This window comes from Callithrix jacchus, chromosome 13 (genome assembly GCF_049354715.1).
Source record: "Callithrix jacchus isolate 240 chromosome 13, calJac240_pri, whole genome shotgun sequence".
In the NCBI taxonomy this organism is placed as follows: Eukaryota; Metazoa; Chordata; class Mammalia; order Primates; family Cebidae; genus Callithrix; species Callithrix jacchus.
This window is the reverse complement of record NC_133514.1, coordinates 28000464-28017160: the sequence shown is the minus strand read 5'-3', so window position 1 is coordinate 28017160 and position 16697 is coordinate 28000464. Positions and strand designations below refer to the sequence as shown.

General features: G+C 35.7%; 1 long non-coding RNA gene across 2 annotated transcripts in view; it reads left to right on the top strand.

Moving 5' to 3' along the window:
• LOC108588015 (uncharacterized) overlaps positions 1–16697 on the top strand; it is a 571409-nt gene that overhangs the window by 159353 nt on the left and 395359 nt on the right. The window lies entirely within an intron of this gene.

The window sequence follows — 16697 nt, the reverse complement described above, 5'->3', positions numbered from 1 at the left end:
ACAAACATCATATGAATGTCAAAATCATAATCCAGTAGACTGTAAAGTCCTGTTAAGGAGCTCCAGAACAGGGAGAACAATTGTTTTGCAAGATGACTAAACACAGAGAAACTGCTGGTACAAGTTCCTATTTGCAAATACCTTCTTCTGTATGTAGCCCCAGTAGTTCAACCTGGGTCCACACTTATTCCCTCCAGCATAGTCATATAAAAGTTCCCTCCAGCCCCTGACTCTTTGCAGATTGCCCCTTCTCTGCTATGCAGCCCATTGCACTCTTGTAACGCCTATTCATACTTTCTCTTATAAATCTGCCTTTCTTTATCTAAGGCTATCTTGACAAATTCTTTTACCACTGACAGCACTGGCCCAGCCAGTCCAGAGGCTGGACATGGAGAAAGCTCTGGAGATAGATTTCAGGTTATGGTACTTATAGGCATAAGAGAGATGAGGAAACATTGAGTTACTTAATCTGAACAGCAATAAAAAAATCAAGGATGAAAAATCAAGTTCAGAAAGCTGAAGGTCATTGCATTAATGAATCATTTGCATAGTTTCTGGACCTGAGCCAATTCTCAGACCCAGAACCATTGCCCTCAGGAAGAACCTTGCCACACCATAGCAAATGTACACTGAAGTGATTTTCCTAAGTCATCCCCAAGGGAAATACAACATTAACTTGAGTAACTGTATGCTGGGAAAAGGAGAACACCCAAACATTTCAAAGACCTTTGGATACAGAGTGTTTGAATACCTTATCTGGGAAACCAAAGCATTATCCTACCCACCCCCCACCACATTAAAGAGGGATTATGGAGACAAGATAATAAATGGAATCTTGGCCAGAGTCTGGTTCACAGTGGATTTGTAGGTTCTGTGTGAATGAAGTGGTTATTTCTGTGGTCCATGTGTATAACTGGAGTGAAAATACTGTATACTGGGTGAAACATCATAAATGATGTTTGGCCTATAGGGTAAGACTATCGTAGTAGTATGGTAAGTCTGGCCGAACTAATAAAACAAAATCTGTATTGTATCACAGGCAGAATGGCAGATGTTAGTGTTCTTCTCTTTAATGACCTAAATGATGCAGGGGCGATGGTCCTCATTATATCCTCGTGTAATTTGTACAGTCTGGCTCCTGGGTTCTGAGTGATAACAGTGGACTATTTTAAACCTAAATGGGGAGAAGCCTCATTTGCAGCTACAGTGATAAATATGGTATCATTGCCAGACTTACCAATGAAGCCTTGAGTACATAATGTGTGACCAACGATCCGGCATAATTTCTTCCAGTCCTATCAGGAAGGAATTAAAAGAGTTTTTCATACCACAGTGACATTACACATTTAAAGTATTTCTGAGAACTACATTGATTCTTCTACTTTCTTTCATTATATAGTCAGAAAGGACCTGCCCCATCAACACATCCTGTATAACATCATGAGTCCAGTTTACCGGTGATATCCATTGATCTTAAAGAAGCAAGATGTAGCAAATAAGTTGGAGGCTTTGGGAAGCTACATGAATTCACTCCCAAAGTTGGAAAATATGCCCTGTGAAAATTTAGGTGTCCTTCATGTGAGCATATTCTGTGGTAGGCCTCTCTAGTTTTCCTTAAAGGCTAAAGGCAGTCATTCCCAGCTAATGAATATCTCACAGTTGTGTCATAGTTCAACTTTTCCCTCTGTTCAGTCTTGTTTCCTTCATTGCTTTACAGCTGTTCTTGAGTGCACTTCCTGTAAAGTCCCTGCATGAAATCCCTGTCTCAGAAATGTGTTTCTGTAGCAGAGAATCCAGAACATTTGCATATTTCTGAATGGTGCTTGCTCTCATGTACTTGAAAGTCTTAAATTAGAGCTCTCCAGGATACCCGTATTTCTCTCTGGTGCCTCCTAATGAAATAGAACACAACCAGCTTGGCAGAGTTGTGTTTGATCGTTTTGTGATTCTAACTTTTTTAATATATAAAATGACCCCATTAATTTTAGAAATTAGATATTTGGTTAATATTTTAAAGTCAGTTAATATTAGTGCAATCAACACTCAGTCACACATTTTAATGTAAATTAATGTAATGCAACTATAGTTTTACAGAACTATTTGGTTTTATTTTAGATAGGAAATGTTCTCATGGGGAAAAATGCTACATGTACATTGGAAAAATGCTACACCTACATTTCAGATAATTTAAAATCTATTAGATAGGAAATGCTCTCATGGGGAAAAATGCTACATGTACACTGGAAAAATGCTACAGATACGTTTCAGATAATTTAAAATCTATGATAAGTTATTAAAAATAAAAATTCTAAAATACATATGATCACGGATTGGATCCATGATCCAATCATGGCTCAGTAGCATACCAGCATGTAAGTGGCTGTAATGCTGTTAAGATGCAGCTTAAGCTACATCATTAATGAAATGTGAAGAGGCTTATCTCACTTAGTGTCTGGACATGCAGCACATAACATATCCTTGGAAAGAGAGTTGACTAGCGGGTCACAGTAGAATGAAATTGCCGTCTAAAGATTTAATTCTGAAGAATGGTGGTGTTGAAAAATAATCCAAGAAGGATTGTGGAACAGGACAGTATGTCTTCCTTTTGTTAAGATAAGGATATATTAACATTAAATACAGTGTTTCCCTCAAATTATCTTCAACTACCATTAAAGAAGAACAAACAAAAGCTCTGCACAATAAGGAATACATTTTTTTGAGAATCCAAATATGTTATAGTCGGTATAGTCTGAAAAGTCTTAGTACAAGCTATTAAGAAATCTGTGGTTAAACAAAGGCGTTTGCTGAGTTGATTAATCAATTTGAAATAAGTTCCAAGCTAAGATTAAATCTAATCTCTGCTGTATTATAAATAAGTGAAAGGTTTCCGTGAGTCCTTTCAGGAAAAAAAAAGACTCATTTGTTTTAGTAAGGCTGTTTCAAGCATCTACAATATAATCTTTTGCTGTGTTTTCTTTTTTGGCTTTCTATAGTATATCTTTTATAATGTGATAGTAATGATATATATAATGAGAATATAGGTTCATTCATTTACATAAGTTAATATAATACACATTGAAGCAGAACAATGAAATTAACATTTTTGAAACTGCCACTGAGCCTTATCTGATACAGCTGATGTTCCTTCTGCCTCCTAACCAGTCCGATTAACCCCTTGCTCCCCAGAGGATGAGTTTGGGGACATAATTTTGCTTTAGTTAACAGTTTCCTCTGTATGAATATATATTTAAATAAAACACTATTTTATCTATGTATCTATGTAAGTGGTATCACACTCTTCTGCAACTTATTTTCTATGCATCATTTGACATTATCTTCTAAGACTTATCCACGTTGATAGGTTTGGCTGAAATTCAGTCATTTTAATTACTCTGAGATGAATTATGTGATTATTTTCAAGGACTTTTGGTAGAATATATAAATCTTTTACTATCTAACTTGAAAATATGTGACTTTAAATTGGGTTGTTGAGGCAATATACATTTGGGACATTTAGAGGTAATTGAGTTTTAATCTCCAATCATGTGATTTGTTTTGGGTTTGTCCAATCTATTTATCCCTTTTTCCTCTTTTCCCATTTTTGGGGTCTATTTTCATACTCCAACATTATCACACCATTGCCCTTTTATTTAGTTTTTGGGGATTGCTCAAAGGTTTCAACTTACTAACTCAGTTGTCTTTTAAATAATACTGTTTATTTTGTTGAAATGCAAGAATCTTATAACATTATACCTTTACTGTTCTTTTTGCTGTTGCTATCATACATTTTAAAATAGAGGATGTTTCATATATCAGAATACAGTGTCATTGTTTCTGCTTTAAATAGGCACGTAATTTTTGAATAAATTAAAAATATGAGAAGACGCTGTGACTTAAAAATACCTTAGCTTTCCTGTGTATTGATCATTTCTGGCATTCCTGATGCCTTTGTGCATATGTGAGTTCCCGCTGAGCTTTGCTTTTCTTCTTCCTGAAGAACACCCTATAAAATGTTTTGTAGATTTACAAGTTAAAATTATCGTGGAGGTTTTTGAGTTTATTCGTTTGCCTATAATAGTCTTTATTGCCTTAATTTTCAAAATATATTTTAAACCAATTATATAATTTGACAGTTTTGTTCCCTTTTCAGGTTTTTAGGGAGATATTTGACTTACATATTTTCCAGTGAGAAGTCTGTCATTTTACTTTTATCCTGGATGCAGAATAAGCCCCTGCCTCCTTTTACAAACTGTTGCAGGATTTTTTTTTTAAAGAAACCTCTTGTCGTGTTCTTTTTTCTTTATTATTATTATACTTTAAGTTTTGAGGTACATGTGCAGAATGTGAAGGTTACATAGGTATACATGTGCCATGGTGGTTTGCATCATCCCTCACCCCATCATCTACGTTAGGTATTTCTCCTAATGTTAGCCCTCCTCAATACGCCTATGCTCACCCTCTGACAGGCCCCAGTGTGTGATATTCCCCTCCCTGCATCCGCGTGTTCTATGTTCAACACTCACAAGTCAGAACACGCAGCGTTTGGTTTTGTGTTCTTGTGTCAGTTTGCTGAGAATGTCCCTGAAAAGGACATGAGCTCATTCTGTTTTATGGCTGCATAGTATTCCATGATGTATATTTGCCACTTTTTCTTTATCCAGTCTATCTTTGATGGACATTTGGGTTCGTTCCAAATCTTTGTTATTGTGAAGAGTGCCACAATAAACATACGTGTACATGTGTGTTTATAGTTAAGTATTTTATAATCCTTCGTCTATGTATCCAGTAATGGGATTGCTGGGTTGAGTGGTATTTCTATTCCAGATCCTTGAGGAATAGCCACACTGCCTTCCACAGTGGTTGAACTAACTTACATTCCCACCAACAGTGTGAAAGCATTCCTGTTTCTCCACATCCTCTGCAGGGTCTCCTGTCTCCTGATTTTTTGATGATTGCCATTCTAAGTGATGTGAGATGGTATCTCATTGTGGTTTTGATTTGCATGTCTCTCATAAACAGTGATGACGAACTTTTTGTCATATATTCGTTGGTGGCATACTTGTCTTCTTTTGAAAAGTGTCCATTCATACCCTTTGCCCACTCTTTGATGGGGTTGTTGTTTTCTTGTAAATTTAAGTTCTTTGTAGATTCTCATTATTAGCTGTTAGATGAGTAGATTGCCAAATTGTTTTACCCATTCTGTTGGTTGCTGGTTCACTCTAATGATAGCTGCTTTTTCTGTACAGAAGATCTTAAGTTTACTTATATCCTAATTGTCTATTTTGGCTTTTTAAAAAATCGTTGCTCTGGTTGTTTTAGTCATAAATTCCTTTCCCATGCCTGTGTCCTGAAGGTACTACCTAGGTTTCCATCTATGTTTTTTATGATGTTATGTGTTATGTTTAAATCTTTAATCCATCTGGAGTTAATTTTTGTATAAGGTGTGAGGAAGGGATCCAGTTTCAGCTTTCTTCACATGGCTAACCAGTTTTCCCAACACCATTTATTAAATAGGAAATCTTTCTCCATTGCTTGTTTTTGTGAGGTTTGTCAAAGATCAGATGGTTGTAGATGTGTGGTGTTACTTCTGAGGCCTCTGTTCCATTCTGTTGGACTATATTTCTATTTTGGTACCAGTATCATGCTGTTTTGTTTACTGTAGTTTTGCAGTATAGTTTGAAGTCAGGTAGGGTGATGCCTCCAGCTTTGTTCTTTTTGCTTAGGATTGTTTGGGCTTTGTGGGCTCTCTTGGTTTCATATGAAGTTTAAAGTGTTTTGTTTTTGTTTTTTTTCCAATTCTGTGAAGAAAGACAATGGTAGCTTTATGGGGATAGCATTGAATCTATAAATTACTTTGGGCAGTATGGCCATTTTCATGATATTGTTTCCTTCTAACCATGAGTATGGAATATTTTTCCATCTGCTTGTGTCCTCTCTTACTTCCATGAGCAGAGGTTTGTAGTTCTCCCTGAAGAGGTCTTTTACATCCCTTGATAGTTGAATTCCTAGGTATTTTACTCTCTTTGTAGCAATTGTGAATGGGAGTTCATTCATGATGTGGCTATTTGTCTCTTATTATTGGATAGGAATGCTTGTGATTTTTGCACATTGATTTTGTATCCTGAGACTTTGTTGAATTTGCTTATCAGCATAAGGAAATTTTGTCCTGAGAAGATGGGGTTTTCTAAATATACCATCATGTCCTCTGCAAATAGAGATATTTTGACCTCCTCTTTTCCTAGTCAAATATGCTTTATTTCTTTTTCTTGCCTGATGGCCCTGGTCAGAACTTCCAATACTGTGTTAAATAGGAGTGGTGAGAGGGGGGCATCCTTGTCTTGGGGTAGCTTTCAAAGGGAATGATTGTAGTTTTTGCCCATTCAGTATGATGTTGGCTGTGGGTTTCTTATAAATAGCTTTTATTATTTTGAGATATGTTTCATTGATACCTAGTTTATTGAGAATTTTTTAGTATAATAGGCTGCTGAATTGCATCAAAGGACTTTTCTGCATCTATTTGATATAATGTGGTTTTTGCCTTTGGTTCTGTTTATGTGGTGGGTTACATTTATAGATTTGCAAATGTTGAACTGGCCTTGCATCTCCAGGGATGAAGCCAACTTAATCATGATGGATACACTTTTAGATGTGCTGTTGGATTTGGTTTGCCAGTATTTTATTGAAGATTTTTGCATCAATGTTCATCATGGATATTCGCGTGAAATTTTGCTTTTTTTTGTTGTATCCCTGCCAATTTTTGGTATTAGGATGATGTTGGTGTCATAAAAAATGAGTTAAGGAGGATTCCCTCTTTTTGTATTATTTGGAATAGTTTCAGAAGGAATGGTACCAGCTCCTCTTTGTACCATGGTAGGATTCAGCTGTGAACCCATGTGGTCCTGGACTTTTTTTTTTTTTTTTTTTTTTTTTTTTTTTTTTTTTTTGGTTCGTAGGCTGTTAATTGCTTCCTCAACTTCAGACCTTATTATTGCTCTCTTCAGGGTTTCTTGTACTACTTTTATTATATTCATGTTTTTGTTTAAATCTTTGAGCACTTTCAGCATGTTTATGATAGCTCTTTTAAAATCATTTATAATCTCTGGGATTTATTTCTACTCACTGATTTTTCTCCTGGCTTCAGATCACATTTTCTTCCTTTTTGCCAGTCCAGAGATATTTGATTGAAAGTTAGACTTTTCATTTTACTCTAATTTAGTGATTTTTTTTGTTTGTTTTCTTTTAAAAAGCATTGGATTTTGTCTGGTTGGCAGTTAAGTTACATACTATTGTGATCTTTTCAATCTTGTTTTTAAGCTCTTTGAGAAGTGGATCCAGAGTTGCCTGTGCCCTCAAGTTAATTTAGTCACATTCCTAAAACAATACTAATGAACATGCTGTGATTTACTGAGTTTTCTGCGTTCTCCACAGTGTGGATTTGAATGTTTTCTAGTTTTGTGTGAGTTCCAGGAATTATTCAATTTATAGTCCCCCCCCACACCCCCGCCCAATAACTATTCTTTCACCAGAAACTGTTTTTGCTCTGTATCATGGGCATTACCTAATGCATGTGAAGATTGGGATTCAGGCAAAAACTCCAGGGGACCCTATGCTGATGTCTGGAACTCTTGTTTAGCTTCCTTTTTTCTAGCATTATTCCTGCATAGTCTCAGCAATATTAGTCTTTTCAGGTTTGATCTTTGTCTACTTAAAGGTGAGACTGCTAGGCTCGTTTGAGTTTTAAGTCCTTGTATCACACTCCAGAAATTGCCTACAGGCAGAAAATCAGGGCAGTCAATCATATTTATTACCTCATTTATTTTTCTTTTCTCTTAAATCACACTCATATATCGTCTAATGCTTGGAAATCACTTGATGAAGTATATATTGTCAATTTTTCTGGTTGTTTACAGTGGGAGGGTTATTTTAGACATTATTTTCTTATTGCTGAAGATGGAAGTCTACTACAATATGATCTCCCTTGTAGGCTAAGGAAAACTTCTAACACACATCATTTTAGAAGTTTGAATAAAATATATGCATGTGTTATTTGTATATATATATTTAAAATGTCATTATCAATACACTGTTTTGATAATTTACTCCTCCTGAATATAACTCTGTGTGGAGACAAATAACTTTCCCTCAGAAGCTATCAGTTTTTTAGAAAAAGTTTCATTTTGTTTGATTTATAGAGAATATGAAGCATTGTTTCTTTGACACATCCAAACATGTAAAATTATTGGATTAAGGGCTATTCTAACACAGCCTATAACTTTTAAACTTTATTCTCTGTGTTTAGGTATGACCTAGTTTTCATTCCAAATATTGTTTCCTTTTTCCCTCTTGATTAAACTTGAAATAAGTGTATTAATTTGTTTAGCTTCATCTGAAGCCAGCTTTTAATTTTGTTGTAGTCTTTGTTTTTACATTTCAATAATTTCTTATCTTTATTTTTTTCTATTTTTTTGTAAGGGTGGTATCAGTCTGTTTTTCCCTTTATTTTGTTCAGTTACATGCCGAAATTATGAGCAATATTTCAAATTTAAGTGCATTTAAATACATTGACACATGTTTCCATGATTTACATAGAGTTAGATTAGGGCTGTCGATTCTGAGTCTTGGACTGTGAATGAAAAAAATACACTATTTCCAATTGGGACAATTAAAAGTATATGAAAGCCTACTAGGCACTCTGCTCTCATATTATGGTAGCTGCAGAAACCTCGTATTGTGTTGGCAGCATCACAATTGGTTAAACTTCTTTTAGTCTAGGTCTTCTAAGTGGTTAAGTGATACAAAGATAGCTACCTCACTGCTTACTTGAATCAACCAATGTATAACTAATGTGTCATAGAATGAGAATAAGCCTTTTTGGTTTTAAATCTTTAAGATTTTGCAGTTAATGTGTTAGGGCAGCATCATCTATTTTATTCCAGAAAATATGCAAAAACTTCCCTCTGTCTCAGCTTTTAACAAGAAAGAATGTTCAGAAGTATAGTTGTGGATGTCAGTGTCATGGCTCGCCAGAAATTCTTTCCACCCCCACAAAAACACACACAAGTAAACAACCACATTACAATCAAAGTGACAAAAGGAGAGTTCCATTGAACAGCAAAGCAGCAGCAGAAATCCTGTAAAGCACAGAACTATGGAATGGCTGCATAAAGAAAGGAAGGAAACATCCTGCTTCTGTCTCCCTATCCTGACCTGCACCACCCCTGATGATCAGATTTGCTGGGAACCAGTACTGACTCCTTCCTGAAATAAAAAGGTAAGAAAGAGGATCCCAGAAGCCCAGATCACCACCGTGAATACCTGCAGTCTTTGCTACCGAAGCTTGCAGTTTTCACAGGCTCTGAGCCCAGCTGAGAGAACTCCCCCAGAGGACACATGCTGAGCTACCAGCAAAGGAGGAGGCTACATTGTGCCTGGCACTACTGTGGCCCCTGCTGCTACTGTACTGCACCATGTCGGAATCAGAGCCACTGCTTAAAGTTCATCTTTATCCAGGGGAAAGCAGCCATCATATCCCTCTATCCTAGAGGTCTTGATGTCACTGTATCATGTCCACCTAGTAGCGTGCCCCCTCGAACCCAAGCTGCTGTTATACCCTTACCCACAGAACCAAGCTATCCTGGAGCTGCTCTATCTCCTATTCTAGATGCTGGTATACTCTTCCCTTGGAGTTGAGCTGAAGTGGCATCTCACCCTGTACGGACTTTAGGCTTCTGCAACACTGGAGCAATCATGCCCCCGCTGTGCCTTGGCTGATGTGGTATGTCAGCCCATAGGGACCTGGAAGCTCTGCAAACTCATGTACCTATGCTTTCTGAAGCTGAGCAGAAGCAGCACCTCCTGTTCCTGAGAATCAGAACATTGGCTGAGCTGTGCCACCTGCCCTGCAGTTGGAACAGACAGTGTCCTGCCTACTTAGAATTGGACTAGCTCTCAACAATCTGAGGTGATCATTACTGCTGCTCCTCTCCTCCTCTGGCCCAAGTTGTGGCAGCATCTTGCCATTCCTGGCTCCCCATTGCTGCAACTGGCCTCACAGAGCCTGGATTATTGTCATGTCCCAAACTCAGAGTCCATATTCACTGCTGTGTACTTCATCCCCTTTACCCTGATCTGTCTGTGTCCTGTTGGTTCCAGGTCCTGAATTTCAGCTTTGCCCTTGAAACCTAGAACTCCAGAGCACCCGTTCTTGCTCAGAGCCATGCCAGTACGACATCTTGCCCTCCACAATTAGAACCATGGCTACCTTCCAGCACTCTGGGCCTGTGCTGCTGGGGTGTGCCTCAGCAACAGACCCCACCATAGTGAAAGAACTACATCTATTAATGCCTTGGAAAGTGAGCCTGTGTCTCAAGTGTCAGTACTACATTAGTTTCTTAAGACCCTGAGCCCAGGAACCCAGCTACATAGCTGTTCTGAGCACCTGTGTCCTGGATCCCAGGGCCATTATGGCTGCCTGTGGGCCATGCCAGATCTGACATCGAGAGATCCTCTCAGCTAAAATCCCCCATTGTGAGAATAACGGGAAGATCACTAAAGCCCTTGTCCTAAAAACCTGTGTAGCCACCCTCACTGCCATAAACACTTGCATCTCATGGCTAAGATGACATGAGGCAATCTCAGTTATTTTTCATGTTGATCACAACTGAAGAAGCTACATATAGACTACATTGCTGCCCCCACAAAGAATCAGTTACTGCACCCTGTCCAATTAGCAACCTAAATTGTATCTACTGGTGATAATATTATAAGAAAAACTACTCTAGAATTTGGAATAGGTGACAGACAACAATGTAGGGACACAACTGAAAAAAGCAAGAAAATATGACACCACCATAGGAACACAATAATTCTGCAGGAACTGACCTCAAGGAATTGGAAATTTATAAATTTCCTAAAAAGGCAGTCTAACTACTGATTTTAAGGAAATTCAGCAAGACATAAAAGAATGCAAATATGCAATTCAATAAAATCAGGAAAACAATTTATGATTAGAATAAGAAATTCAACAAGGAGTTATCATTAGAGAAGAGCTAAACAGAAATGTTGGAGCTGAAGTGTCAACGAAAGAAAACAATTGAGAGCTTCAACAGCAGACTAGATAAAGCAGAGTAATCTGTAAACTTGAAACAGATTATTCGAAATTTCTCAGAAGAAATGAAAGAATGAAAAAGACTACAGACAGCCTATAGGACTTATAAGACACTATTAAGCAAACAAATATTCACATATGGGTGTTCAGAAGGAAAAGAGACATAATAGGAAAGAAAGCTTACTTAATATAACAATTGGTATAAAACTTCTAAGGCTTAAACATATGGGCATTCAAATCCATGAAGCTCAAAAGTCCTCAAACATAAGCAACTCAAAGAGGTCCTCTCTAAGGCACATTATAATCAAACTATCAATATTTTAAAGCAGCAAGAGAAAGCATCAAGTCACATATAAGGAAATTGTCTTTAGACTATCAGCCGATTTCTCAACAGAAACCTTAAAGACTAGGAGAGAAGAGACAATATATTCAGAATGCTGAAAGGAAAAACAAAAACAAAGCAAAAACCCTGCTAGCCAAGAATACCACACACAGCAAGACTATCTTTTAGAAATGAAGGAGAAATAAAATGTTCATTGGTAAGCCAAAGTTGAAAGAATTCATCACCAATAGACTTGCCCTATAAGAAAAGTTTGAGTGTTTTCAAACAGAAATGAAAGGCCAATAATTATTGTTATGAATACATATGAAAGTACAAAACACACTAGTAGAGATAAATGCATAGTCAAATCCAGAATTCTTCAATATTGTAATGGTAATATGTAAATCATACATATATTTCGTATGAGATAAAAGTTAAAAAGTCAGAAATAACTAAAGCTACAAGTTATTAAAGAATATACAATATAAAAAGATTGAAATTGTGACATAGCCATAAATCAAGTGTGGGCAGTAAAGTGCAGAGTTTCATAGATGAAAAAAATTAAGTTATAAGCTTAAAATAGTCTTATAAGACCTTTTATGTTAGCCTCATGGTAATCACAGAATAAAAACTTCAGCAGGTAAACAGATGATAATGATGAAACAAAACCTAACAACATAAAATTATCCAATCTCCAAGGTAGCTGACAAGAGAGGGGAAAAAAAGTTAAAAAGCTACCAAAAAAAACCCCAAATAACAAAATGCTGGTATTAATTCCTTACCTATGAACCTATTAATAATTTTGAATATTAATGAGTTACATTCTCCAAACAAAGCCATAAGATGGCTGAATGGGTTAAAAACAAAATGAAACAAGACTCAGCTATATGCTACCTGTAAGAGGCCCTTTTAAGCTCTAAAAACACACATAGGCTGAAAGTGAATGATGAAAGAAATTCCATACAAGTGGTAACTAAGAGAGGAGGGGTATCTGTACTTACATGTGATAACTTCAATTCAAAAACCATAAGAGACGAAGAAGGCTATTTAATGATAAAGGGATTGATTCATCAAAAGGACATGCCCATTAAAATATATATATACATTTAACATAGGAGCACCTGAACACATGAAGTAAATATTAATTGACACTTAGAAGTAAAATAATAGCATGGTACTTTAGTCCCCCATTTTTAACAATGGATACATCAACTAGATGCAAAACAAATGCAATACAGTAATGGTAGGGGACTATACATTTCCAACAATGGATAAGATGTAAATTTAATAAGTAAATACTGAACTTGAATTGCATTTTTGGTTAATCTGTTAGGACCTAACTTTCCATCCAAATGCAGTAGCCTACACATTTTTTCTATAGTTCACATAGAAGATTCTCCCAGATAGATCATGTGTTAGGCCACAAAACAAGTCTTTACAAAATTAAGTAGACTGAAATAGTATCTAGTATCATTTCAGACCACAGTGGTATGAAACCAGAAATCAATAACAGCCTAATTCTAGGAAAATTCACAAATACATGGAAATTAGTCAACATGCTTTTGAATGACCTATATGTAAAGGAGAAATCTAAAGTCAATTTTTAAAATATCTTGAGACAAATGGCAATCCAAATACAACATTACAAAATCCTATGGGATGCAGTAAAAACAGTGCTAGAGGAAAATTTATGGCAAGAAATGTCCACCTTGAAAAAAAAGACGGAAAATAAATAGTTTAACATTATGCCTTAGAGAACTAGAATAAATTATACCTCACATTAGCAGAAGGAAGAACATAATAAAAATACAAACAGTTATAAATCAAATAGAGAACAAGAAACCCATGGAACAATTAATTTAATTAATAGTTGCATTTTTCAAAGCATAAATATAATTGACAAATTTTTAGCTAGTCTAAGAAGAAAAAAGACTCAAGTAACAAATGAAAATGAAGACATTATAAAAAATGTTTAAGAAATTAAAAGGGTCATCAGGGACTATTATGAACAATTATGGCAACAAATTCTCTAACCTCGAGGAAATATATTCCCAGAAAAATAAAACCTACTGATACTGAGTCAGGAAGAAATCGAAAGCCCATACATACTTAACAAATAAAGTGGTTCGAAGCAATAATAAAAAAAACCTCCCAAAAAAGAGATCCCTCCTAGGACCAGTTGGTTTCAGTCAAACTCCAGCACATAGTAAAAGAAGGATTAATACCAATGCCTGTTAAACTCTTCCAAAATATAAATCTAGAGGGAATACTTCTCAAATACATTTTATAAGGTCAGTATTATCTTGATCCTAAGCCAGACAAAGAGGTTACAGGAAAAGGAAAGTAGAAGTACAAATCAGCATCTCTTATGAACACTGATGCAGACCAAAGAAACCTCAATAAAATATTAGTGAACTCATCCAAAAATGCATCAAAATGATAATACATCATGATCAAGTGGAATTTATTCCTGACAGGCAAGCCTGTTTTAACATGTACAAATGAATCAATGTGATATATCACACTAAAGGAACAAAAGATTAAAATCACATGATTTTCTCAATTGACATAAAAAAATGGACAGTTTCTTATTAAAAATATTTCTAATTTAGATATGAAAGAAAATTACCTCAACATAATGAAAACTATTTATAAAAAACCCACAGCTAACATCATAATCAATGGTGAAGAAACTGGAAGCTTTTCCATTAAGATTAAGTTCAAGCCAAAGATGCCCACTCTTGCTGCTTCTATTTAACATAGTACTGGAAGAACTAGCAAGAGCAAGAGCAATCAGACAACAAAAAGAAATAAAAGACATCCAAGTTGGAAAGGAAGAAGTATAGTCATCTATATTTGCAGATGGCATGAGCCTATATGCAAAAAAAAATCCCCAAAATTTCCACAAAAAAATTTTATTAGAACTAATAAATGAATTCAGTAAAGTTGCAGGATGCAAAATCAACACATGAAAATCAGTAGTAATTGTATTCCCAAATCACAATTTAAAATAAATCCAAGAAAACAGTTTCAGCTATGGTAGTATGAAAAATAAAACTATCAGGAATAAATTTAACCAAGGTGCTGAAGATCTGTACTAATAAGAATTATAAAACATTGATAACAATTTTAAGAAGACACAAAAGACAGTGCAATCCGTATCAAAATCCAGTGGCATTCTTCAAAGAAATATGAAAAACAATTTCAAAATTGTATAGAACAGAAGACCTCAAATAGCCAAAGTACTTCTAAGAAACAAAATATTTTATTCATCGTACTTCCTCATTTCAAATTATGTTACCAAGCTGTAGTAATAAAAGTATAGTATTGGCATAAAAATGAACACACCAGTAGAACAAACCAGAGTGCTCAGAAATAAATGCAAACATATACGGCCAACTAATTTTTGACAAGGGCACCTACAGAAACAATAGGAACAGGTTAGTTTCTTGAAGAAATGTGCTGTGAAACTGGATTTCTACAAGCAAAGTAATAAAATTGGACTCTTACTCTGTGAAACGCAACTAAAAATGGATAAAATACCTTAGAACTCAATGGTAGTAAAACAAACTGATTTAAAAATTGACAACCCCTAAATAAATATTTATCAAAGGAAGGCCTGCAAAGGCCAGGAGATAAATGAAAAGGTGCTTGATGTCATTAATCATCAGATAAATACAAATCAAAACCACTGTGACATACCACCTCATACTCCTCATTAGGATGGATGATGTCAAAAGATTACAAACGTTTGTAAGCACGTGGAGAAATGGGAATTCTTGTACATTACTGGTGAAAGTGTGGATTAGTACAACCATTTTAGAAAAACAGCATAGAGATTTCTAAGTAAATTAAAAATAGAGGGCTGGGTGTGGTGGCTCTCGTCTGTAATCCAAGCACTTTGGGAGGCCGAGGTATGTGGATCAGCTGAGGTCAGGAGTTCGAGACCAGCCTGACCAATATGGAGAAACCCTGTATTTACTAAAAATAAAAAATTTAGCTGGATGTGGTGGTGTGTGCCTGTGATCCCAGCTACTCAGGAGGCTGAGGCAGGACAAGCTTGTGAATAGGGGAGGCAGAGGCTGCAGTGAGCCGAGATTGTGGTATTACACTCCAGCCTGGGTAACAGTGCAAGACTCTGTCTCAAGAAAAAAATAATAAAAGTAGACCTACCATATGACCCAGCAATCCCTCTTCTAGACAAATATCCCAAGGAAATGAAATCACTGCTTCTTAAAGATACCTATACTCTCATGTTCATTGTAGCATTATTCAGAATATCCAAGATATGGAAACATTGATGGATGAATGGATAAAGAAACTGTAGCACGTGTGTGTGTGTGTGTGTGTGTGTGTGTGTGTGTGTGATGGAATATCATTCAACCTCCAAAAAACCTTTCAGTTTGCCACAATATACATGATCCTACAGGACATTGTGTTAAATGTCAGACACAGAAATATACTGCATAATCTCACTTATATGTCAAAGCTGAAAAGAAAAATTACGTATACAGAGAGATAGCAGATAAAACAGTAGTTACCAGGGATGGAAGTTGGGATGGGGAGGAAGTGAGGAGATGCAGGTAAGAAGATACAAAGAAGATATGTTAAATGAAGTCTAGAGATCTGAGGTACAACATGAGGACTGTAGGCATTAAAACTTGCCTATACTTGGGATCATGCCAGATGAATAGATTTTAGCTGGTTTTGCCACAAAAGCATAACTATGTGAGGTGATTAATGTGTTAATCTGTTTATAGGAATGCTTTTATTATCTTAAGGTAGTCTATAACATAATGTTGCATACCTTATATACAATACAATTCATTTTTAAAAGTATAATTATTATATTTGTTACCAATTCATCCCTAATGCAGCAAACCTCTTTATGTGTTTATAGTCTTTATTTTCTTCTAAATATCAAAAATGCAGAGATGTGAAATTTTAGGCAGCTTATATTTAATGGGTTGACTTTTTCAATAAGATGATGGTTCCATAGTTAATATTAGAGTGTCCTTCTTTATTCAGGAATTCTATTTTAGTAAGAAAGCCTCAGTTTGCACTGTGTAGTCTTTTCTACTCTATCTTCAAGATGACAAAAACCTTTACTTTACAAAATGTTTATACATTTTCTGAATAAAACTTTCTTTTATGTATAAAATTTCCAACTACATAGAAAACATCAAAGAGATATGTTTTTTTAGCAAGGGTATGGTTGATTTTAGTTGGAGCAAAATGAAATTGAGGTTTTTGATAGCGGAATGAAGT